The sequence below is a fragment of the Somniosus microcephalus genome, chromosome 3 (assembly GCF_052327205.1).
Source record: "Somniosus microcephalus isolate GS21.2 chromosome 3, FLI_Smic_1.0, whole genome shotgun sequence".
NCBI classification, from domain to species: Eukaryota; Metazoa; Chordata; class Chondrichthyes; order Squaliformes; family Somniosidae; genus Somniosus; species Somniosus microcephalus.
Window position 1 is genome coordinate 262,193,177 of NC_140989.1, and position 23,727 is coordinate 262,216,903.

At 46.6% G+C, this 23,727-nt stretch overlaps 1 protein-coding gene across 4 annotated transcripts in view; it reads left to right on the forward strand.

Moving 5' to 3' along the window:
- Nucleotides 1–1,743: 1,743 nt before the first annotated feature.
- nek7 (NIMA-related kinase 7) overlaps nt 1,744–23,727 on the forward strand; it is a 397,752-nt gene continuing 375,768 nt past the window's right edge. Inside the window, exons 1-2 of one of the 4 annotated variants that reach the window (XM_085982407.1) lie at nt 2,310–3,224; nt 3,390–3,457. The gene's annotated coding sequence lies outside the window, so the exon portion shown is untranslated. Of the gene's footprint in view, nt 1,900–2,309; nt 3,225–3,286; nt 3,458–23,727 lie in introns of those variants that run through there. The other 3 variants (XM_085982411.1, XM_085982408.1, XM_085982409.1) reach the window with 3 other exon arrangements.

Genomic DNA, 23,727 nt, shown 5'->3' on the forward strand with positions numbered 1-23,727 from the left:
AGATTACAATCTGAATTATGAGCTATGAGTTAATATTGTGCATTTCAGTATTGTAACTATTGAGCACTCGAATATAAATCTGTAATTTTTTAATATCCCCTTTTTAACTGTTTTGGTGCTTCACAGGGTCACTTATTGAAGTTGTAACGGTCAGGTAAAGTAAGTTAGATTAAACAAGCAAAAGGCTGTCCCTCTAGGTGAATTCCAGGTGAATGTCGGTAGAGATTCGACTTTAGCTGCAATGCTATAGTTATTGCATTGCTTCTGGACTTGTGAATGATTCCAAAGCTGGATCCATCTTTCACAGTAGAATTTTTCTGACCATTTCAGTTTTCTAGTCGTCATAGATATAATCAGAGGTTGCAGCCAATGTGAAATTTTAAAAGGTTTTTGTACTTTCATAGATTTTATGGTAGATTAGGTGGTAGATTTTGATGTCACATGCCTGTTATTTTTAAAATCTTAAGCACAAGTTTTTTTTCTGGTGCATTTGTTGATCATGAGTCTCTCACACACAAACAAAAAAAGCTCTATAGCAGTTTAATAAGGTATGAAAATGTTAGAGGAAAGCTGCTGACATTTTTATTCACGTGGCCAAAGGTATATGAAAAACGACAGGAATGCTTTAATTTTGCCTCGCCCCTCCTCCAGTCCAACCATACCCCTAGAACTCTGCGTTCTTCTGACTCTGGTCTCATATGCATCCCGCCTTTAGCCCCACCATCGGCCGTGCCTTCAGTCGCTTGGATCCCATGCTTTGGAATTCCCTCCAAAATCCTTCTGCCTGTCCACCTCCCGCTCCTCCTTTAAGACCCTCCTTAAAACCCGTATCTTTGCCAAAACCTTTGGTCACCCTCCCTAATATCTTTTACTATGGATCGGCCACTTTTGTCTGATTATGCCTCTGTGAAGCATTTTGGGATGTTTTTCTATAGTAAAGGTGCTATATAAATGCAAGTTGTTTTTTTACTGTATACACTGTGCCCAGGCAATCTGATAGCTCCAGGAACAGTAAAGTATGCCCCATAGTATCTGCAGTAGTGTGCATTTGTTGTGGCCACATGCTAGGTGCCTTTTGAGCAGTTTTCAGAGCATACTGCCTTGGGAACTGAGTTTCCCTGGAACTCATTAATATGGTGGCAATACCCCTTTAATAAGTACATGTTCTTTAAAGTCCTGTTGCATTTTTGCATTGTGCAGTAAAAAGGTCATTTTATTTTATCAGATTTCTAAATGAGACCAATTTAGATGACTAGATTGTACAGATTGCCAAAACTGTTCTCCCCTAGAATTTTCACCATTCGCTAAATGGTAACAAAGTACAATTTACCTTGGGCACTATCACAAATAATGCAGGGGAAATTAACATAGTAATAGAAGGGTAAGTGTTTCAAACTAACAGGATCTCCTTTGCCATATTGAGGTGACACTATTAGATTTCAGCATTAACCTTTTTGATTTAGTCATTTTGAGTTTTGTGACTGATTTAATTTTGCATTTGTTCCACCAATAAAGAATGTGCTATGGTACTCTTATTTTCTTTGGAAAGCAAAATAGTTATTGGAAGCTACTGGAATTACCATGTTCTGCCAGGTTACACTCTGAACCCTTCACCAATGTGGTTACAGCTAATGTGCAAAAAATGTCTTTGGCCGAGCCACATGCCAGATCGAATTGATATCTTGATTCTAGAGTCCTGCCAATTGAGCTTTAGTTAGTCTATGTGTTTCATGGGCTATGCCAAACCTGGTACATTATGTAGCCCCAGGCAAAATTAAGCTGGTTTTGAATTTCTGTCTTCTTGCATACAAAAACTTCTGTTCAGTGTTATTGCTACAGTACTGCATTGAGATTTGCACCATGCATACCCTTTCCCGAGCCTGAGATCCTGGGCCTGCTGTGAGTGTGACAGCTGCAGTTCAGAACCCTTTGTGAAAATGTGATGAAAGATGCATTAAGAATTTTTACTTAAAGTGACATTGTTAGATATTTATGTTGTGCAAGACAGAAGTTATTTGTAAATTAACAAGCCCGATTATTGTTGTTAAAAATGGTAATGTAAATTTTGACTAACTATTTTTGAACAATTTGAAATTAATATCCTTCAAGCAAATCAGTTATGAGGAAGTTTAGAAGAGCTTGCCAGGTTCCACCAGTTAGGTGCCTTGTAAACGGCCTCTGTTTAAATGCAAGACTTCGTACTGCGTGAATCGGGCGTGCCTGACGAAAATGTCCCTTTAAAGGACATCTCTCACCAAGGATTTGTATTTGGCATGGGAAAAATTCCCAAACGAAACAGCTGAATGTATTCCTCAGTGGTAACAGCAGGAACATGAGTCAGTTGTCGTTTTTGGAGAGTTTGGAAAGTTTGATCATATAACAATTCTAAGTTTAAAATGCTGTAAAGATCATAACTTCTGCTTCTGCTGTTATCTTAATTTTATTCCATAGACTCTGTCCCTGTGTTAACACAGACCGTTCATCGTTATTGCCGTAATTGTTTTATCGTGCCGTCCTCTATGTACGACAACACCGTCTTTGATCATTCCAATTCTACTTTGGAACTTTAGCGCTTGTTGAAGAGACCAAATGTAATTTGGTTTGATGTTAGACTGTGGTGGTGATCTAATAATTATCCTTTAGTGCTTGAAATCAGCTCAGTTTATAATATATTTTGGGTTTTTAATGTAGTGAAGTGAACAGCAGTTTATCATGCCGTGTGGACCAGAAGGAAGCCAGAAATGCTACATGTTGGGCATTCCAGAGGAACAAATGTTGCAAATGTTTTGAGTCTGATTTTTGATGGATAAGAAAGTGCTGTTTTCAATTTATTGCCTTTTGATCTGAAGAGCCTTCAGTTATGAATGGATACCTGAGTTATTTTGACCATGGTGGGGCAGATAAACTCACCAAGTACTTTCCAATTGCCGACTGCACTGTATCAGTAAATGTTAACTGTGAGTAGCAAAAAAAACAATCTTTGTTTCCTGAGAATGGTACCAATCTTGCCCAATTTGGCTGTATAGTACCTGTTGTGAGGGTGCGTGCTAATGCTGTTAATGGAACACATTGTAACTTGATCTGTTTCAGTTCAATCCTGAGAGTTAACATATGAAGTATCAAGATGTGACTCAGAGGTCATTTGTCATAAGCGCAGTGCTCAGCTTTGTGGGCAGAAGACTTGTGTAAATGGATTTTGCTGCTTCTCTTGCATTATTGTTCCAGTAAGTGTGAATCTTTTAGTTTGTGTTGTAACTCGGGCATTTAGAAATGTTTTGTAAACTAAGCAGTGAAACTCTGGAGAATGCAATGAGTTCTTGAAGGTACAAAGTTATATTTAATTGTTATTCACAGTGTTAATGGTGTCAATATCGAATTCCTGTTTGCAGAGCAAGAGAATGATTAACTTGAACATACTGGATGGATCAGATAACATCAAATGATAAATAATGGATTAGTAAGTTTCATGTGAAACCAGTATATTTAATTTCAGTGTGGAGAGAATATTATTGTAAGCTACAGTAGGTGTTCTAGTCCAATCTTTATCAGTTGACCGTTCTGTTTTATACTGCAGCTGTCTTTTGACACCGGAGGTTCCTTTACCGGTTCCAGCCTTGGCAGTGTGTTGTTTAGACTAATTCTGATTCAAATTTAACAAAATACAAAACTGCAGATGCTGGAGACACAATGAAAGGGGTGGAAAAGGATGAGGTTCTCAAAGATGCTGGAGGAGTACTGACGAGCCCAAGGTGAGACCTAAAATTGAGGGCCATGTTGTTGCTGTGGCAATTTGGGTGTGGGAGGTGGTAGAAAGTGAAGCCAGGCAGGAAGCCAGCTCATGCAGCTTCTGTGAATAGAACAGGGGAATTAATGTTTGGAGGATAACTGTGATGGCTGATTATTGAAATTTAGTATTTATTGGAGAACTTAAAAATAGTGCTTCAGGGAGTTAGGTTCGTTACTTCAGAAGTGGTCTATTTATAAAATTGACCCTCATGGTGTTTTTTTATGTCTCTTTTAATACAACAAAAATTTATCAGTGTCAAAAGAATATACATTGTAATGTTGTGCAGAGGAAGGATGGCTGTTAGTTGCGTACTATTGGTGCTGCGGTCTGCTGAAAGGTGGTGAGGACTAAGAAATTTGCTCGTTGTTGAGACCAAGGAGCTTTGTCAACAAGGTAACAGGATGGAAAGTAACATGAAAGATAAGTCCGGATGATAGTACATGGAAGCTTTCCAGGAAGAGGAAGCAGAGCAGTTGGTTAGAGTAAATGCATTAATGTTGGAGAATTAGCTCCAGCTGTGGTTCATAGCGATAGACCTGGGCCCAATGTAGAACAAGGAATGATGAGAGTAGATGGTACGTGGAGTTGAGTTTGAGTGGGGATCCTGCTTCTATTGTCTGAACACAAGTAACACAGTGCGAGTGTAACCAGGTCAGAATCTATTTGAGTCAGCACACTGGGTTGTTCCTTGTTTCCTTGCACCTATGTAAGAAGTCACACAACACCAGGTTATAGTCCAACAGCTTTATTTGAAATCACAAGCTTTCGGAGCGCTGCTCCTTCTTCAGGTGAAGTGGAGAAATGCATAAAGACACAGCTTATATAGTCAGAGAATCATGTCAGATGTTTACAGGTAACCTTTCCAACTGCCATTTATCGCACCTCGGCAGAGAGATAATCACAGCAGTCAAAGGTGTGAATGGTGTCCAAACAGGTCAGTCAGGGAAACATTACATCAAGGAACAATGAGGTGGGGTCACAAGGGGTCAAATATTGCAGATGCTGGGGTCTGTATGAAAAACAAAGAAACAGACAAAAAACATTTTTTTTGGCTGGAAATCACAGCAGGTCCGGCCGCATCTGTGTAGAGAGAACAAGCCAATGTCGACTCGAGTCTGAATGATCCTGCGTCAGGTGGGGTTACATGTAGCGTGACATGAACCCAAGATCTCTGTTGAGGCCGTCCTCATGGGTGCGGAACTTGGCTATCAGTTTCTGCTCGACGATTTTGCGTTGTCGTGTGTCTCGAAGGCCGCCTTGGAGAATGCTTACCCGAAGATCGGAGGCTGAATGTCCTTGACTGCTGAAGTGTTCCCCGACTGGGAGGGAACACTCCTGCCTGGTGATTGTTGCGCGGTGTCCGTTCATCCGTTGTCGCAGTGTCTGCATGGTCTCGCCGATGTACCATGCTCCGGGGCATCCTTTCCTGCAACGTATGAGGTAGACAACGTTGGCCTAGTCACATGAGTATGTACCATGTACCTTGAATCGGGGAAGACTTCTTCGCTGCACAGGATCTCCAACCAACGCTATACACCAGATACATCGACGACATTTTCTTCCTATGGACCCACGGCGAAGAATCACTGAAAAGACTACACGATAACGTCAACAAGTTCCATCCCACCATCAAACTCACCATGGACTACTCCTCAGAATCAGTCTCATTCCTGGACACACGAATCTCCATCAAAGACGGACACCTCAGCACTTCACTCTACCGCAAGCCCACGGACAACCTCACGATGCTTCACTTCTCCAGCTTCCACCCTAACCACGTTAAAGAAGCCATCCCCTATGGACAAGCCCTGCGAATACACAGGATCTGCTCAGACGAGGAGGAACGCGATGGACACCTACAGACACTGAAAGACGCCCTTGTAAGAACGGGATATGACGCTCGACTCGTCGATCGACAGTTCCGACGGGCCACAGCGAAAAATCGCATAGACCTCCTCAGAAGACAAACACGGGACACAACCAACAGAGTACCCTTCGTCGTCCAGTACTTCCCCGGAGCGGAGAAACTACGCCATGTTCTTCGCAGCCTTCAACATGTCATCGATGACGACGAACACCTCGCTAAGGCCATCCCCACGCCTCCACTACTCGCTTTCAAACAGCCGCCTAACCTCAAACAGACCATCGTTCGCAGCAAATTACCCAGCTTTCAGGAGAACAGCGACCATGACACCAAACAACCCTGCCACAGCAACCTCTGCAAGACATGCCAGATCAGCAACACAGATACCATCATCACATGTGAGGACACCACCCACCAGGTACATGGTACATACTCATGTGACTCGGCCAACGTTGTCTACCTCATACGTTGCAGGAAAGGATGCCCCGGAGCATGGTACATCGGCGAGACCATGCAGACACTGCGACAACGGATGAACGGACACCGCGCAACAATCACCAGGCAGGAGTGTTCCCTCCCAGTCGGGGAACACTTCAGCAGTCAAGGACATTCAGCCTCCGATCTTCGGGTAAGCATTCTCCAAGGCGGCCTTCGAGACACACGACAATGCAAAATCGTCGAGCAGAAACTGATAGCCAAGTTCCGCACCCATGAGGACGGCCTCAACCGAGATCTTGGGTTCATGTCACGCTACATGTAACCCCACCTGACGCAGGATCATTCAGACTCGAGACGACATTGGCTTGTTCTCTCTACACAGATGCGGCCGGACCTGCTGTGATTTCCAGCCAAAAAAAATGTTTTTTGTCTGTTTCTTTGTTTTTCATACAGACCCCAGCATCTGCAATATTTGACCCCTTGTGACCCCACCTCATTGTTCCTTGATGTAATGTTTCCCTGACTGACCTGTTTGGACACCATTCACACCTTTGACTGCTGTGATTATCTCTCTGCCGAGGTGCGATAAATGGCAGTTGGAAAGGTTACCTGTAAACATCTGACATGATTCTCTGACTATATAAGCTGTGTCTTTATGCATTTCTCCACTTCACCTGAAGAAGGAGCAGCGCTCCGAAAGCTTGTGATTTCAAATAAAGCTGTTGGACTATAACCTGGTGTTGTGACTTCTTACATTTGTCCACCCCAGTCCAACACCGGCATCTCCACTCCTTGCACCTAGTTAGTCCAAGGGAGAATTTAAAAAGTATCAGTGACTTGTACCTATTTCTCGACAAATGTGCTTAGTGAGCAGTTGTTCGGAGCTGTCATTCTACCAGGTTTTAATGGATGTCTCTTTTCAGCACCATTTCTGATTAAGAATTTTGGATGTATAAATATACCGTGGAGTTTTATGATGCAAAGCTGTTGTTCAGTTAATAAAACAGCTATGTTTTAGTTGAAGTAAATATATTACTCGGGTATTGGAGGCAATTAATGATGAACAGTGGATTTGCAACTTCCCAAAAATATCTATTGTGACATTCTGACATGTAAGGTGCAAAAGTAAGGAAACCAATTGTCACATTTTAATACAATTTACCTGTTACAACAAGGATACCCTTTTAAGAAATAAATTATATGATCAAATAGCAATTTGGAGACTTTTGATTTTCTGACTAATATTCAAGAAAGCGGAAGAAACCTTTTATGTTCAGAGAAGGAAAGCTGAGCCACCGGTTTTGAAAGTGACTGACGGCACCCACTTGTACATTCCTTTGGCTCTGATGGATGCTGTTGTGTTTTGTCAGCTTCCCTTTTGCTTTGCTTTTGTAATGAAGTAAAATCGGCACTGGTAACACCAATGTTTCTATATTGTCATGAAGAATCCCAAATCCATGACTTGATTAATACAGCATTTGGAAGGGTATAAGGGCAAAAAAGTTCTTAGTTGTTATTTGCATGTACAAATTTGTTTAATTAGAAAATACTTCTCACTAACTAGAACTATAATTCCTACAGCTTGAAATTTAAAGGGCACATTTGTGCTAAAAGGTAGATAGATGTATTCTATAGTATTTTAATTAAGCTTCATTTACATTTGCAGATTATGATTATAAATAGACTTTCATCTTATTATTCAAATACCACAAATGCTTGTTACACAGTCAATACTGTGGTATTGCTATGTTTACTCAAAGTCAACAGCTGCCCCTCGAGTAAGAAACTGACATCTAGTTGACAAGAACTTCTAGCATTTAAATTGTGTTAGGAATAGACATGTAAGAATGTTTTCAAAATATCTTTTAAATTGGGTGAGACCTTTTTATAACTTGCTTTTGACTTGATCACTTATGAGTAAGTATTGTTCCTTAATCATGGAGTAAAGTGTTCTATTGTATCTCACTGTACATCCTCAAACATGTTTGCCATTTAGTATGGTAATTTCAGCATTTCTGTTTTTGTTTCAGATTTCCAGCATTTGAAGTTTTTTTTATAAATGGAAAAACCGATTTGTTTAATTTGTTGTAACATTTTTATGGTTCAAGTAGAAATCTTATTTACTTTCACTGTATTTCCCTTTAACTTTTCTTTGCCTTTTCATCAATTGCATGTCAACGATCCAATTCTATGTACAGTCATCATGAGGCAAGGCTCTCCTTTTGTCTCCGATCTGTGTACCTTTACTGCCTTCCTTGCCAGGTTACATTTTATATTATAATTCCTAGACTGTACAAAGCCGGTGTTTTAGATTATTGTGTACAGCTAAAGGTAAGTGACATGTCAGTTTGGTCAGTGTTTGTTCATGATATGAAAGAGCTATTTAAAAACAAAATTTCAAAGCATCCATTTGTACTGTGATCTGAAAAGAAAAGGATTATAGATACTCTTTTTGGATTACAAAAATAATCCTTGGTAGTTTTCCAAAGAGTAGCATTTCCTAAACAAAATCTACAATCTCAACCCTGCTACCATTTTATTACTGCACAGCCGGCTGTTGTTTGGTCAGTGTAAGTGAGGACCAAGAGTTTGTACACAGTTTCTGTGGTGTATGTAACGTGTTCCACCTTAAGAGAACTTAAGCCTGTTCCACCTTAAGAGATGTACTACTTTCTCTGGCTGCTGTATACGTAATACCGGTGGTGACCACACCGGTATATAAGCACTGTGTATTAATATTGTATTCAGTATAGTCCCGACCTCCAACCAGTAAAGACCTGTTGAATTTACTCTTGTAGTCTGTGTAGTAATTATCACTATAACACACAGACTTAACAGTGGCGACGAGTCCGATTCTTACCCTGCGGCAATTATTTCCACGGCGGCTTTGTCCACAGACAGGACGTCGAAGAGAGGTTTCCACCCTCATCACCCTACTGGAAGACACGTCGAGCGGCAGGCATCGAGAAACCGGAGTGCAGAAGACATCCTGACCTCGAAGCCTCCATCAGCGACTGTCAGCTTTCTTCTTTTCTACCTCGGTGGTGGGTAAGCCGGGCAGCGACGCGACAGAAAGTCAACCGCGTTGGCTGTACAGACGGGGCTGGGAAGACGGAGGAATAAGGGCGGTGAGATCGATCGCGACCGGAGATGAGGGCCGGGCCGCTTTCGAGCGAGAGGCGCAGCGCGGGGACATCGATCGCGACCGGAGATAAGGGCCGCATTCGGGCAAAAAGGCGCAGCGTCTGGGGAAACTGAAGGCACGAGAGCCGTGGTGAAGCGGAGACGGCGTCGGGGGACGGTTGAAGACCGCCAAGCGCGGGAAAACCGCCATTTTGTGGGCGGAGGACGACGACAAGAGCGGGAAGCCGCCACCTTGGATAACATAAAAATACAATAAATTGCAACGATGCCTAAACATGGGAACATTAATACCTTTGATAGTGACATCGAAGATTGGGCCATGTATGTAGAACGCATACAAAATTATTGTAAGGCAAATAAAATTCCTGATGCAGATAAAGCACTAACATTATTAAATTTAATGGGTGCGAAGACCTACGGGCAATTGAAACACCTGTTATCACCAGATGAACCGGCGGATAAGACGTTCGATGAGATTGTTACTGTCCTGAAAAATCATCTAAACCCCACGCCGCTGATGCTAGCGGAACGATTTAAATTTTACGACAGAAGGCAGCTGCAGAATGAAAGCAATGCTGAATATTTGATGGAATTACGTAAGCTAGCAAAATATTGTCAGTTTGGAACGGGACTGACAGAGGCACTACGAGATAAATTTGTGTGTGGTTTATTTAAACAGGATACACAAAAGCGACTGCTCGAGGAGAATGAGCTGACGCTTGAGAAGGCGGTCACTATGGCAGCAGCACACGAAGCCGCAGCGAGAGGCACGGCAGTAATGCAGCTACGGTCACCGGAACTCGGTACAAACAAATTGGGTTTGAGTTCTGTCAAATGTTATCGTTGTGGAAAGACAACGCACGATCAGAACCAGTGTTGGTTTAAAAACCAAGAATGCAGAACGTGTGGCAGGCTTGGCCACATAGCTAAAGTATGCCGGTCAGGAAAGAAGACCAGCAACAAAAAGTCACCGCAAGGAAAATACGCAAAGGTACACAAGGTGACAAAGAACAGTTTGACCGAACAGAAGTCAGATTCAGACGCTAGCAGTAATGAACTGGATAGCTTAAGAGTACACAATGTTGGTAAGGATGCAGATCTCCAGACAATTTGGGTCACTCTTCAGATAGCAGGAGTCCAAGTAAAAATGGAATTGGACACTGGATCGGCATTGACGGTCATGAATAAGAAAGATTACAGAAGGTTATTCCAACATATTCCCCTACAGGATACGGAGATTATATTGAAAACATACACGGGGCAAAGAGTGTACCCCATCGGAAAAATAGAGGTAGAAGTGGTCCACAAGGGCGAAGAAAGCCAAGTAATGGACTTATATGTGCTACCTGAAGGAGGTCCACCACTACTAGGACGGGAGTGGATTAGGAAAATGAATATGGACTGGCACTCCTTGAAGGCACTAACGGTAGATTCCGGGGAAACAGATGTCAAACCTAAACGATTGTCCAGAATATTGGATGATGCTAAAGAGGTGTTCTAGCAGGGACTGGGAACACTGAGAGGAATTACGGCAAACATCAAGATTGATGAATATGCACAACCAAAATTTTTTAAAGCCAGACCGGTACCCTATGCAATACGACCTACTGTTGAAGCGGAACTGGAAGCACTAGAACGTTCAGGTGTACTGTCTAAGGTAGATTGGAGTGAGTGGGCTACGCCCATTGTTCCCGTTATGAAACGTCCTGCGAGCAACAAGCCAGGAGATCCAGGGAAGGTTCGCATCTGTGGAGACTTCAAAATCACCGTTAATCTGGTGCTTCACACGGTGTAGTAATTATCACTATAACACACAGACTTAACAGTTTCCAGTTTTAACAGATGTACACTTAAATGCATAATGTTGACATGATCTCATTTGTACGCAAATTATGTATAATTGAAAGGACTGGCTGGATTGTCTGGCTCGGAGGACTGAATTTCTCAACTTTTCAACGTCGTCAGTTATCAGTACCATCGTCCAATTAACCTAGAATGTGCTAACTGCTTTGAAATTCATTCCTCCCTGTTTTATTAATGTTTTAAATGAACAAGGATATGCATGTAAATAGCTACAAGAATAATTTGCATTTATATAGTGCCTTAAATGAAAGCAGTATCACCAAGGTGTTTCAGAGAGGCGTATTGAGAAACAGAAGCCTAGTCAAGCAAGGGGTAATCTAAGGATTGGGCAAGAAGCTGGGTTTTAAGGAGTGCTTTAAAGGAGGCAAGACAGATAGAGGGCCTTGGGGTTGGAATTCCACATAGTAAGACCTCGATGACTGAAGGCACGGTTGCCAGTAATGGAGCAAAGAGAAGGGGGCTGGCCTAGAGGCTGGAATCAGGAGCAGAAGTGTTCAGGAAGGATTGTAGGTCTGGAGGAGGTTATGGAGGTAGGGTAGGACAAGAAGTTTTAAGGCAAGGAAAAGGATTTTAAATTTGAGATATTGCTGAATTGGAAGCTGATGTAGGTCAGTGAGGATGGCGATAATGGGCGAGTGGGATTTTGAGTGGCAGAGTTTTGGATGAGGAGCAGTTTATGGAGGGGGGAGGATGGGAGGCCAGCAAGCTCAGTGTTGCATCAGTGAAGCCTGGATGTGACAGATGTACAAATAAGGATTTCAGTGGCAGATGGGCTGAGATACGAGTGGAGGCAGGAAATGGAGATAGAAATAGGTGATGGGCAACATTGGGTTGGGGTCAACCAGGACTCATGAGGTATGATCAGTGTCGAAGTCTCGACTCCCGAGTAAGACTCTTTAAACACAAAGTATCGTCAAAGGCAGACTTTGTAAATTCTTGTATACAAGGGAAAAGCAGGCATGTAGGCAAAGGCTACGCTGACCACTTCAAAAAAGCATCAGAAACGTAACACATTTATACACTGAAAACGAACAAGCTTTCTATATCACATAACATGGTATTGAATCATAACTAGCTTATAGAAGCAAATACACAAACCAGGCATGTAGTCGAGGATAATTAAAAAGGTTAGCACAACAGGAATGTCTTGAGATAAGACTATCTAATCTCGACAGTCATGAGTCCTGCCTCCCATCCGGCTATCTATGATTCAAGGACCCTACCATGTCCTGGCTATCTTAAATGAATTAAGGGAGGGCTAACTGTTTGTTCATCTAAGGTTTCTTTGTTCTAAAACATCTGAGGCCATCTGATGGGGAACTGCATATTCTGCAAAACCAACGTTTCTTATAAACAACTGCTAATCTTTTTATGGAAGCCATTTTGTAATCTGGTCCTGCAGGAATTCCAGGCTTCATTCTGAGTTGCCTGTGCTTCATAATAAGAAAATACACTTCCACATCAGTCTGGTTAAAGCTTAAACAGTGGCCAAGAAGGTTGATAATTACTGGTGAGGGAGTGGAGTTTGTGGCCGGGGCCGAAGATGATGGCTTCATTTTTCCCAGTATTTAGCTGAGGCTCCTTGAAGTCTGGGTGTCACAAGAGTCTTTAACAGCACAAAAGCAAGGGAGCTGGACAAGCAAACCCGATGTCTGCGAATGATGTCACCAGCGACATTATTTAAGGAAAACCGGAGGGCCAAAGCTGGAAATTTTGCCAACTCCAGAGGTGATGAGGGGGCGTGGGCATGGGAAGAGAAGCTAGAGATGTTCTGACCTTTATTGAAAAGGTAAGAATGGAACCAAGCAAGGGCAGCTACATTGAGATGGAGAACCGAGGAAAGGCATTGGTAGGGAATGGTGTGGTCATGACCAAGGTTACAGTGAGGTCAAGGTGGATTAGGAGGGATAATATACCATAGTCACAGTCACAGCGAATTCCATTTGTGTCTTTGAGTGTGGAAGGAAAGGCGGCTGACCCATGAAGACACGAGTTGATTTAAGAGGGAGTAGCAAATCTGAGGATGGTCTCCAGGAATACAACGGGGAGTGAAGCGGGCTACAGGGAAACCAGAAGCAAAATTCGGGTTAGATCTAGAGACAGAAGAATAACGTAGCAGTAGAATCAAATCTGTATTATATTCTAATTCTTTACTTTATACCTTTGCACTCGTGTCATCTTCCACATAAATCTTTACTCCTCTCCAGAAATAAAGACTTTCCTGTGAGCTTTATGAAAACTGCCCTAACTTTGATGGAAGTTAACGGAATTTTATATTTTTCTCTTTTAAATTGCTGAATGTCTTTGAAACACAAATCAGGCTTGTGCAATTGAATCACATATTAGTGAAATTTCTTGCAATGTATTCAGAATTTGTTGCAAGGAAATGGTGTTCCTTTTATAGATTTGTAAAATAATGTTTAGCCAAATCTACACACTCTCCAGTTTTGTACTGTCTTTTGTAGCACATTCTGGACAATAATTCAGGAATGATGAGTGCATTTCAAAGATGGTATGCTACATGTCTCAATAGAAAATGGCCTGCGTATTTCTTTGAAATGGTGCATGTTTATATTTTGTAGAAGGTAATACAGGTGCACACTTCTATAGGCCACTCCTTATAGAGCAGTGCAAGACATGGGGGGGCAATATTCGGTTGATTAGCACCTCCTGTTAATACCCTAAGAGGCTGCTAACGGGGCGCAAAGCAACTAGCGCCTGGGCGCGACGACGTTTGCGCTGCTTGCGAAATTGACCAAACATTTTGCGGCGGCGCTAAACACTACCGCCACGGCCTCCTGTGCCCGCAGATCGTGGTGTCAGTCGAGCGTGTAGCGACCCGGACCGGATATTGAGTGGCTCCGCCTGCCGCTAGCAACGAGAGGTTGAGGGGACGTTTTGCAATCGGGAAGGGACTGGGGGAGCGCTATTTAAAGGCGGCCGCTTCCTGCCTTTTATTGTCTGCAACACTTTTGCACCACGCATTCTGAGAGAGAGACACTTCTGGAGAGATTCAACGCTGTGTGAAGGAGTTTTGGGTACTGAGCAGCACTTTGCAGGTTCATTTTGATTTGACCTTCATTGCATCGATTTTGAAGAGACTATGGGGGCTGCATTCTGAGCTCTTTTCCTGGGCCTCTCCATTGTTCTTTCCAGCAGATTTGATGTACAGGTCTCTCCAGGCTGAGATTCAAGGCTACAATGAGCAGGGTGTGGCTGGAGAGCAAGATCGACCCTCCCCTTTAAGAACTGGCCGGCGCCAGTGGATCTGTGTTCCATTGCTAACTGACATCACATGAGCTTTGCCAGCGCTCTGAGATAGCGCTTCACTCTTCGGCATTGGCACCTTAAGAGAGATGTGTAGCGCCTGATTTTAGCGCTCAAATCACCTCCAGGGGCGATAGAGGCCAAGTTTGCAGTCGGCGGCGATAATTTGCGCCCGGCCGATAATTGCGCTCCAAACGGGGCGATACCGAATTTCTCCCCCAAGGTGTTCAGAAATTAAATATACATGCAGTTACAGAATTATTGGATGAAATGCTACAATAATCTTTTAAAATATTTTTCTCTCCACTTTTACATTAAATATATTTTCCTCTTATGGAGATAATTAAATACATAGGACTTGCATCTTATATTTTCACCATTTTCTCTTAATTGCCTGGATAAGATCAGGAATTTGAATTATGGGAAACTACAAATGTGATGCTCCATTCCACCATTTTATGGTGCATTATTTTGGTATAACAATGCAATGGCTTTCTTGACCACCATTGGATAAGTGGACCCGGTGTCTGTGGATGATGTCATTGTATAGATGAGGAAGATAGGAGGGCCAAAGTTGGAGGTTTGGTCGGCTGTAGAGGTGATGAGGGGTGCGAGCATGGGAAGAGATGCTCGAGATAGTCTGGCCTTGATTGAATAGGTAAGAATAGAATTGAGGAAGGGCAGCCGCGTTGAGATGGATAACGGAGGCAAGGCATTGGAGGAGAATGGTGTGGTCAGCCAAAGTTGCAGTGAGGTCAAGGTGGACTAAGAGGGATAATGTACCACGGTCACAGTCACATTGAATGTTGTTTGTGTCTCTGAGGGATGCTTCAGTGTTACGGAATGGTTGGAAACTGGATTGGAGAGATTTTAGCAGAGTTGCGAGAAATATGGGCACGGAACTGGGATGCAACCATACGTTGTGTCCTTGGATGGAAAGGAAGTTTGGTGATGGGATGATATCAATAACTGAGCATTCAAGAGTAGAGTTTTTGATGAGCCTCTTTGTTGTCCCGTTCCTGTCGAACCCCAGTTATCTCAACCCACAACAACTCACTGTTCTGTTGTTTCCTCGGTTGTCCCTTGCCCCTTTTTAAAGATTGCTGTTAAGCCAGCTGCTTTCTAATCCTTGTTTCTAATGATTCCCTAAAGATGGGGATGAGGGCGTGATCGATCTTGGCTAGCTATTTCTCGACGTACCCTTGGATGAAGTCTACTGAACTGATGTATGTGCAGTGCTTTAAATTGTGGAGGCTGTTCAGCTTCATAGACACCAGGGGCATTCTGATAATTAATATACTGGGATTTTGGCGTGGTCCTGGGCAGCTTGTAATCGGGAACCAAATTTCATCGTGTGATTTTCAATTGCTCACTTGCTACGATAGTTGGGAAAACCAGATGACAAAAACACCATTACACCTTGTAATGTGACGTTTCTTTTTCTGTTGTACCTGCCTTGCCGAAAGGAGATTTAACTCTCAGACTTTCTTGTATAACAATTTTTAGATGGGTGTACTTCAAAAAAACATTAAAGCACAATGTATAAGGTAACAAATGATACAGTATGAACACCATTCAATGTCTGTTTTAAACAGATAATTGAGTTTTATTTTTACTATATACTATGTGGTGGTGCTACAGTACTTCCTTTCCTCAACTGTAGCTGAATTCTCTTGGCAACCTGGTTTTGCTACAAGCTGTGTGATATGGTAGTTGTGGTGTATGTGCCTTTAAGAGCCCCCTGTGTACTGTAATGCCGGTAATGGCCACTCGGGCTATATAAGCCTGCATATTGTCTTGTATCTGTTAGTTCACCTCCAGACCTTGTTCAGTAAACACCTGTAAACCAACTCCTGCATTCCGTGTCTTCATTAACACACGGATACAACAGTGGCGACGAATTGGAAACGGACTTGCCTGCAATTCGGCAGCACCTCAAGGAGATCGATTCTTCAGACGAAAGTCGAAGAAAAACAAGAAAGAAAGGGAAAAGCTGTGGTTTCACCAGCTAGCCGAGCTAGTGGCAGGTACTGCAATAATCCTTCCTGGGCGGCGGGCTGGGGCTCGATCGGCTGCCTCTGCAGCGGGGCCGAGCAGCGAAGGCGGAGGTAAACAGACGGAGGGTGGAGCACTCTGGAGACGGCCGGCGCTGCAAAGCAGGCCGGCATTCAGACCAAGCAGAGGGAGGGAAAAGTCCCAGAGAGTCCGGCGGGAACGAGTCTCCACCTATTAAAAATACCTGTGTTTATAAAAAAAAAAAAAAAAACCGCGGAGGACAGCAGCGGCGGGAAAGCGCGGGAGGCGCCATTTTTTTTTCTGCGGGGAAGAAAGGAAAGCGCGGGAGGCGCCATTTTTTTTCCAGGATGCGTAAGACTGGCAATATTACTGCTTTCGATAGTAATGTAGAGAATTGGACCACGTGGAAAGAGTGGAGAAATATTGCACAGCGAATGAAATAAAAGATAAGGCATCGGTACTTCTAAATCTAATGGGCGCAAGGACATACGGGCTGTTACGAAACTTAATCACTCCAGCCAAACCGATGGACAAGAATTTTAAGGAGATTGTTGATACCCTACACTGCCAATTCGGGACAGGACTAGCAGATTCTCTACAAGACAAATTCGCCTGCGGTCTCCTAAGTGAAGGAACACACAAAAAGCTACTTTCTGAGAAAGATTTGATACTGGACAAGGCTTTCAGTGTGGCTGTATCATAAGAAGCAGCAGCAAGTGGAGCTGCAGAGATACAGCAAAAGCCACAGGACTTCGGCACCCATGAAATGACACGGGGTTTCGCGAGATGTTATCGCTGCGGCAGATCCACCCATGACCAGAGGGACTGCTGGTTCAAGGACAAAGCATGCAGGCAATGCGGAAAGATGGGACACATTACACGTGTATGCCGATCTGGAAACACAAAATCCACTGACAGAAAAAAAATCAATAAGGAAAAGTACAGAAAGGTACAAATGATGACGGACAGTAGCTCCAAAGACCAGAAGAGCAATAGCGACTCCGGAAACAAGAGACTAAGCTCTCTCAAATTACATAATGTGATTGCCAAAGAAGATTACCAGACCATTTGGGTTACCCTCACGATAGCGGGGTCCCCAGTTAAAATGGAGCTAGATACAGGATCAGCCCTAACCGTCATAAGTCGACGGGATTACGAGCGGCTATTTCCGCATATACCTTTGAAAGACACATCCATTATCTTGAAAACATATACGGGGCAGAAAGTATACCCAAAAGGGAAAATAAAGGTGCCTGTTGTATACAACGGCAAGGAAATACAGAAGTTGTATTTATACATTCTGCAAGATGGTGGTCCACCGCTGTTGGGACGTGAATGGATCAGGAAGATACGTTTAGACTGGCACTCCATTCAGGCACTGACGGTGACCAGTAAGAAAAAAAATGATGATGACGTCATACCTGAACGATTAAAAGACATCTTGGCCAACGCCAAGGAAGTGTTTCAACAGGAACTAGGAACCTTGAAAGGCATCACCGCCTCAATAAAAGTGAAAGATGCGGCAATTCCCAAGTTTTTTAAGGCAAGGCCGGTGCCATACACAATTCGTCCAGCAGTCGAGGCAGAGCTGGAGAATTTGGAAAAGGCAGGTGTATTATCCAAGATAGATTGGAGTGAGTGGGCAACACCCATCGTCCCGGTCATGAAGAAAACATTGAATAATGATAAATCTGAAGAACAGAGAAAAATTCGCATCTGTGGAGACTTCAAGGTGACTGTAAACCCGGTCCTTCACACGGTACAGTATCCTCTTCCGAGGATAGAAGATATTTTCGCCTCACTATCCGGAGGGAAACGTTTCACCAAAATTGACTTGGCACAGGCATATCTACAGATGGAAGTTGAAGAGGCCTCTAAAAAGTATCTCATGATAAACACACACAAAGGCCTGTACCAGTACAATCGACTGGTTTTCGGAATAGCATCAGCTCCAGCTATCTGGCAAAGAGCTATGGAGCAAGTCCTCCAAGGGATTCCGGGGACTCAATGCTACCTAGACGACATCCTTGTAACAGGAGAAAACGACAATGAGCACCTTGCCAATTTGGAGCAGGTGCTCACTAGGCTGAGAGAACGGGGCCTACGAGCAAATCGCCCAAGTGCGAATTTTTCCAGAAACAAATATCATATTGTGGCCACATAATTAACGAGGAAGGGTTGCATAAGTCACCTGAAAAAATTGAAGCGGTCATAAAAGCCCCAGCACCTGAAAATGTCTCACAATTAAGGTCGTTCCTGGGATTGATAAATTACTATCATAAATTTTTACCGAACTTGTCAACTCTTCTGCACCCTCTTAACGAACTGCTACAAACGGGAGTAATTTGGAAATGGAGCGAAGACTGTAAACGTGCCTTCCATAAATGCAAAAGCTTGATCACGTCCAAGGAAGTTTTGGCTCATTACAACCCATCACTGCCAATCAGACTGGTGTGCGATGCATCCCCTTACGGCGTAGGAGCGGTATTATCGCATAGATTCCCTGATGGCTCGGAGCGGCCGATAGCTTTTGCGTCACGCTCATTGAACTCAGCTGAGCGTAACTATGCCCAGATCGACAGGGAAGCACTCAGCCTGGTATGGGGAGTGAAGAAATTCAACCATTACCTACACGGACAAAAATTTACCTTGTTGACTGACCATCAACCCCTCGTCTCCATATTCAACCTTGAAAAGGGAGTTCCCATTATGACAGCGCAAAGGCTACAGAGGTGGTCCCTTTTCCTAGGGGCACACCAATATGACATAGAATACAAAGGATCAAAACAGCATGGGAATGCTGACGGTTTATCGCGCCTACCGTTGCCAATGATAGAAGAGGCACCTACAGTAGACCCAGTGGAGATGTTCCACTCAACCATAGTGGAATGTCTACCAGTAACAAATTCTGCCATTGAAAAGGAAACGAGAAATGACCCAACTCTCTCTCGAGTCTACGATTTAACAGTGAAGGGATGGCCAGCGCATGGCGAACCACTGTTGCCAGCATTCTCGCAAAGAAGAGAACAGCTGTCAGTGTGCCGAGGAACCTTGATGTGTGGATCCAGAGTGGTGATTCCACCCAAACTGCAGGATAAAGTGCTAAAGGAGCTTCACGGGCATCTGGGTGGAGTGAAAATGAAGAACCTAGCCAGAGCGTTTGTGTGGTGGCCAGGTATCGATGGAGACATCGAAGAAATGACCAAGAGCTGCCGAGGATGCCAGAAGGTCCAAAATGCCCCACCACAAGCCCCTCTACATCCATGGGAGTGGCCCTCATCTCCATGGCAAAGGGTACACATCGGCTTTGCTGGTCCATTTATGGACTCAATGTTCTTAATTGCGGTTGATGCACACTCCAAGTGGCTGGCGGTAATAAAGATGTCCACCACCACCATGGAAAAAACCATCACAGTATTAAGGACCATATTTGCCAGGAATGGGCTGGCTGAACAGATCTGTTCTGATAATGGACCGCAATTTGTGTCCGAAGAATTCAGGATGTTCTTAGAAAAACAATGGGGTTAAGCACTACATCTCCGCCCCATACCATCCCGCCACCAATGGATTGGCTGAAAGGTTTGTCCAGACCTTTACCCATGGCCTTTCTGGCCTTCTTGATGAAGACATAAAACTTCAGCATAAGGTAGATAACTGCTTGTTTGCATACAGGAATGCAACACATGGTTATAAACCAAACACCCGCCATGATGTTCTTCAATAGAAGCCTAAGATGCCGGCTGGATTTGATCAAGCCAAACATCAGAAGGGACGTGGAGAACCGGCAATTTCAAGGCATGAATGAAAGGCCAACTAGTACCTTCCAGATAGGTCAACAAGTTTTGGCCCGGGACTACCGTCCCGAGAAATGGCAGCCTGGAACTATTAGCACACGACTAGGACCGCTGATGGACACCGTGGACATTGGAGAAAGCATAATCAGGCGCCATGCTGACCAGATCATAGAGTCATCCGAAAAGGGACAACCTACCCCACAACTCTGCGCCTAATGATGAAGTAGAGATACCCATAGTATCTACCTCCGATCCGGTGATACTGGAACCAGATGAACCCGACACTGGCATTCAAGCCGAATCAGCCTTGCCAAAAGAACCTACTACACCGGGCAGCACGGTGGCATAGTGGTTAGCACTGTTGCTTCACAGCGCCAGGGACCCGGGTTCGAATCCGGCCTCGGGCGACTGTCTGTGTGGAGTTTGCACATTCTCCCCGTGTTTGCGTGGGTTTTCTCCGGGTGCTCCGGTTTCCTCCCACATTCCAAAGATGTGCGGGTTAGGTTGATTGGCTATGATAAATTGACCCTTAGTGTTAGGGGGATTAAATACGTGGGGTTACAGGGATAGGGTGGGATATGTGTTGGTGTAGGGGTTACGGGGATCGGGTGGGATATGTGTCGGTGCAGGCTCGATGGGCCGAAATGGCCTCTATCTGCACTGTGGGGTTTCTGTGTGTGTACACCACCAGAAACGACTACACCACTGAGGCGTTATCCGGACCGAGTCAGGAAGCCTCCAGAGAGACTGACTTATAATTGATTAACTGCAGCAATGTGTAGATTATTGTTCTTGTAACATGTAATTAATGATTCCTTAAAATATTATGTACTGGTTGGCTAAAAGGGGAGGAATTGTAGTGTATGTGCCTTTAAGAGCCCCCTGTGTACTGTAATGCCGGTAATGGCCACTCGGGCTATATAAGCCTGTATATTGTGTTGTATCAGTTAGTTCACCTCCAGACTTTGTCAGTAAACACCTGTAAACCAACTCCTGCATTCCGTGTCTTCATTAACACACGGATAGAACAGTAGTGTTTGCCAGTCTGCTTTTATCCAAATAGCTACATTGTCAAAAGGTTTTATGTAGTTGCTGTGTTTTGTTGTATTGTGAACGCTTTAACAGAAATGGACGGACAAAGATATATGCTGATGATGATGTGAACAAGCCTGAATATTATATACTAGCTGGAGTGCCCGGCGGTGCCGAGGCTTTTTCGAGGGCATGTTGTTGTTGGAAGAGAGAGAGAGAGCGAGCGACTGGTGGGGGGGAGAGAGAGAGAGCGACTGGTGGGGGGGAGGGGGTCGGGGGGAGGGGGAAGAGGAAGGGGGGGTGGGGGGGCGGGGTGGGGGGAAGGAGGGGGGGTAGGGGGAAGAGGGAAGGGGGGGAGGGGGGAAGAGGAAGGGGAGGGGGAGAGAGAGGGGGGAGGAGGGGGAGGGGGGGAGGGAGGGGGGAGGGAGGGGGAGGGGGGGGGAGGGAGGGGAGAGGGAGGGAGGGGAGAGGGAGGGAGGGGAGAGGGAGAGGGAGGGGAGAGAGGGGGAGGGAGGAGGGAGAGAGAGGGGGAGGGAGGAGGGAGGGGAGGAGGGAGGGAGGGGAGAGGGAGAGGGAGGGGAGAGAGGGGGAGGGAGGAGGGAGAGAGAGGGGGATGGAGGAGAGAGGGGGGAGGGGGGAGGGAGGGGAGAGGGAAGGGGGAGGGAGGGGGGAAGGGGGGGAGGGGGAAGAGGAAGGGGGGAGTGGGAGGGGGAAGAGGAAGGGGAGGGGGAGAGAGGGGGGAGGGAGGGGGGGAGGGAGAGGGGGGAGAGGAGGAGGAGGGAGGGAGGGGGGGAGAGGGAGGGGAGAGCGAGGAGAGAGAGGGGGAGGGGAGGGAGAGAGAGAGGGGGAGGGAGGGAGGGGAGAGAGGGAGGGAGAGAGAGAGGGAGGGGAGAGGGGGGGAGGGAGGGAGAGAGAGAGGGAGGGGGGGAGGGGGAGGGGGGAGGGGAGAGGGGGGGGGGGGAGGGAGGGGAGGGAGGGGGAGGGAGAGAGGGGGAGGGGAGAGAGAGGGGGAGGGGGGAGAGAGAGAGGGGGGAGGGGAGAGGGAGGGGAGAGAGGGGAGAGAGGGGGGGGAGGGAGGGGAGAGAGAGAGGGGAGGGAGAGAGGGGAGAGGGGGGGGAGGGAAGGGGGGAGGGAGGGAAGGGGGGAGGGAGGGAGAGAGGGGGAGGGAGGGGAGAGAGGGGGGAGGGAGGGGAGAGAGAGGAGGGAGAGAGGGGAGGGAGAGAGAGAGGGGGAGGGAGGAGAGAGAGAGGAGGGGAGAGAGGGGAGGGGAGAGAGAGAGGGGGAGGAGGAGAGAGGGGGGGAGGGAGGAGAGAGGGGGGGAGGGAGGGGAGAGAGGGGGGGAGGGGAGAGGGGAGAGAGGGGAGGGGGAGAGAGGGGAGAGAGAGGGGAGAGAGGGGGGGAGGGGAGGGGAGAGAGGGGGGGAGGGAAGGGGGGAGGGAGGGGAGAGGAGGGAGGGAGGGGAGAGAGAGGGAGGGGGGGAGGGAGGGGGGGAGGGAGGGGAGAGAGGAGGGAGGGAGGGGAGAGAGAGGGGGGGAGGGAGGGGAGAGAGGGGGGGAGGGAGGGGAGAGAGAGGAGGGGGAGAGGGGAGGGGAAGAGAGAGGGGGGGAGGGAGGAGAGAGGGGGGGGGAGGGAGGGGAGAGAGGGGGGGAGGGGAGAGAGGGGAGAGACAGAGGGGAGGGGGGAGGAGGGGGAGAGAGGGGGGGGAGGGGAGAGGGGGGGGGGAGAGGGGGGGGAGAGGGGGGGGGGGAGAGGGGAGAGAGAGAGGGGAGGGGAGGGGAGAGAGAGAGGGGGGGGAGAGAGGAGAGAGAGAGGGAGAGGGGGTGGAGAGAGAGGGGAGGGAGGGGAGAGAGAGAGAGAGGGGAGGGAAGGGGGAGAGAGAGGGGGGGGAGGGAGGGGAGAGGGGGGGGGGGGAGAGAGAGGGGGGGAGGGAGGGGGGGGGGGAGGGAGGGGGAGGGAGGGAGGGAGGGGAGAGAGGGAGGAGGGGGGGGGGGGAGGGAGAGGGGTGGAGAGAGGGTGAGAGGGAGGGGGGAGGGAGGGGTGAGAGGGGAGGGGGAGGGAGGGGAGAGAGGGAGGGGGAGGGAGGGGGAGAGAGGGAGAGGTGGGAGGAGGGGAGGGAGGGGAGAGAGGGGGGGGAGGGAAGGGGGGAGGGAGGAGAGGGGGAGGGGGTGAGAGAGGAGGGGGGGAGGGAGGGGTGAGAGGAGGGAGGGAGGGGAGAGAGAGGGGGGGAGGGAGGGGGAGAGGGGGGGAGGGAGGGGAGAGAGAGGAGGGGAGAGAGAGGGGGGGAGGGAGGAGAGAGGGGGGGGGAGGGAGGGGAGAGAGGGGGGGAGGGGAGAGAGGGGAGGAGACTGAGGGGAGGGGGGGAGGGAGGGGAGAGAGGGGGGTGAGGGAGGGGAGAGGGGGGGGGGAGAGGGGAGAGAGAGAGGGGAGGGGAGGGGAGAGAGAGAGGGGGGGGGAGAGAGGAGAGAGAGAGGGAGAGGGGAGAGAGAGAGGGGAGGGAGGGGAGAGAGAGAGAGAGGGGAGGG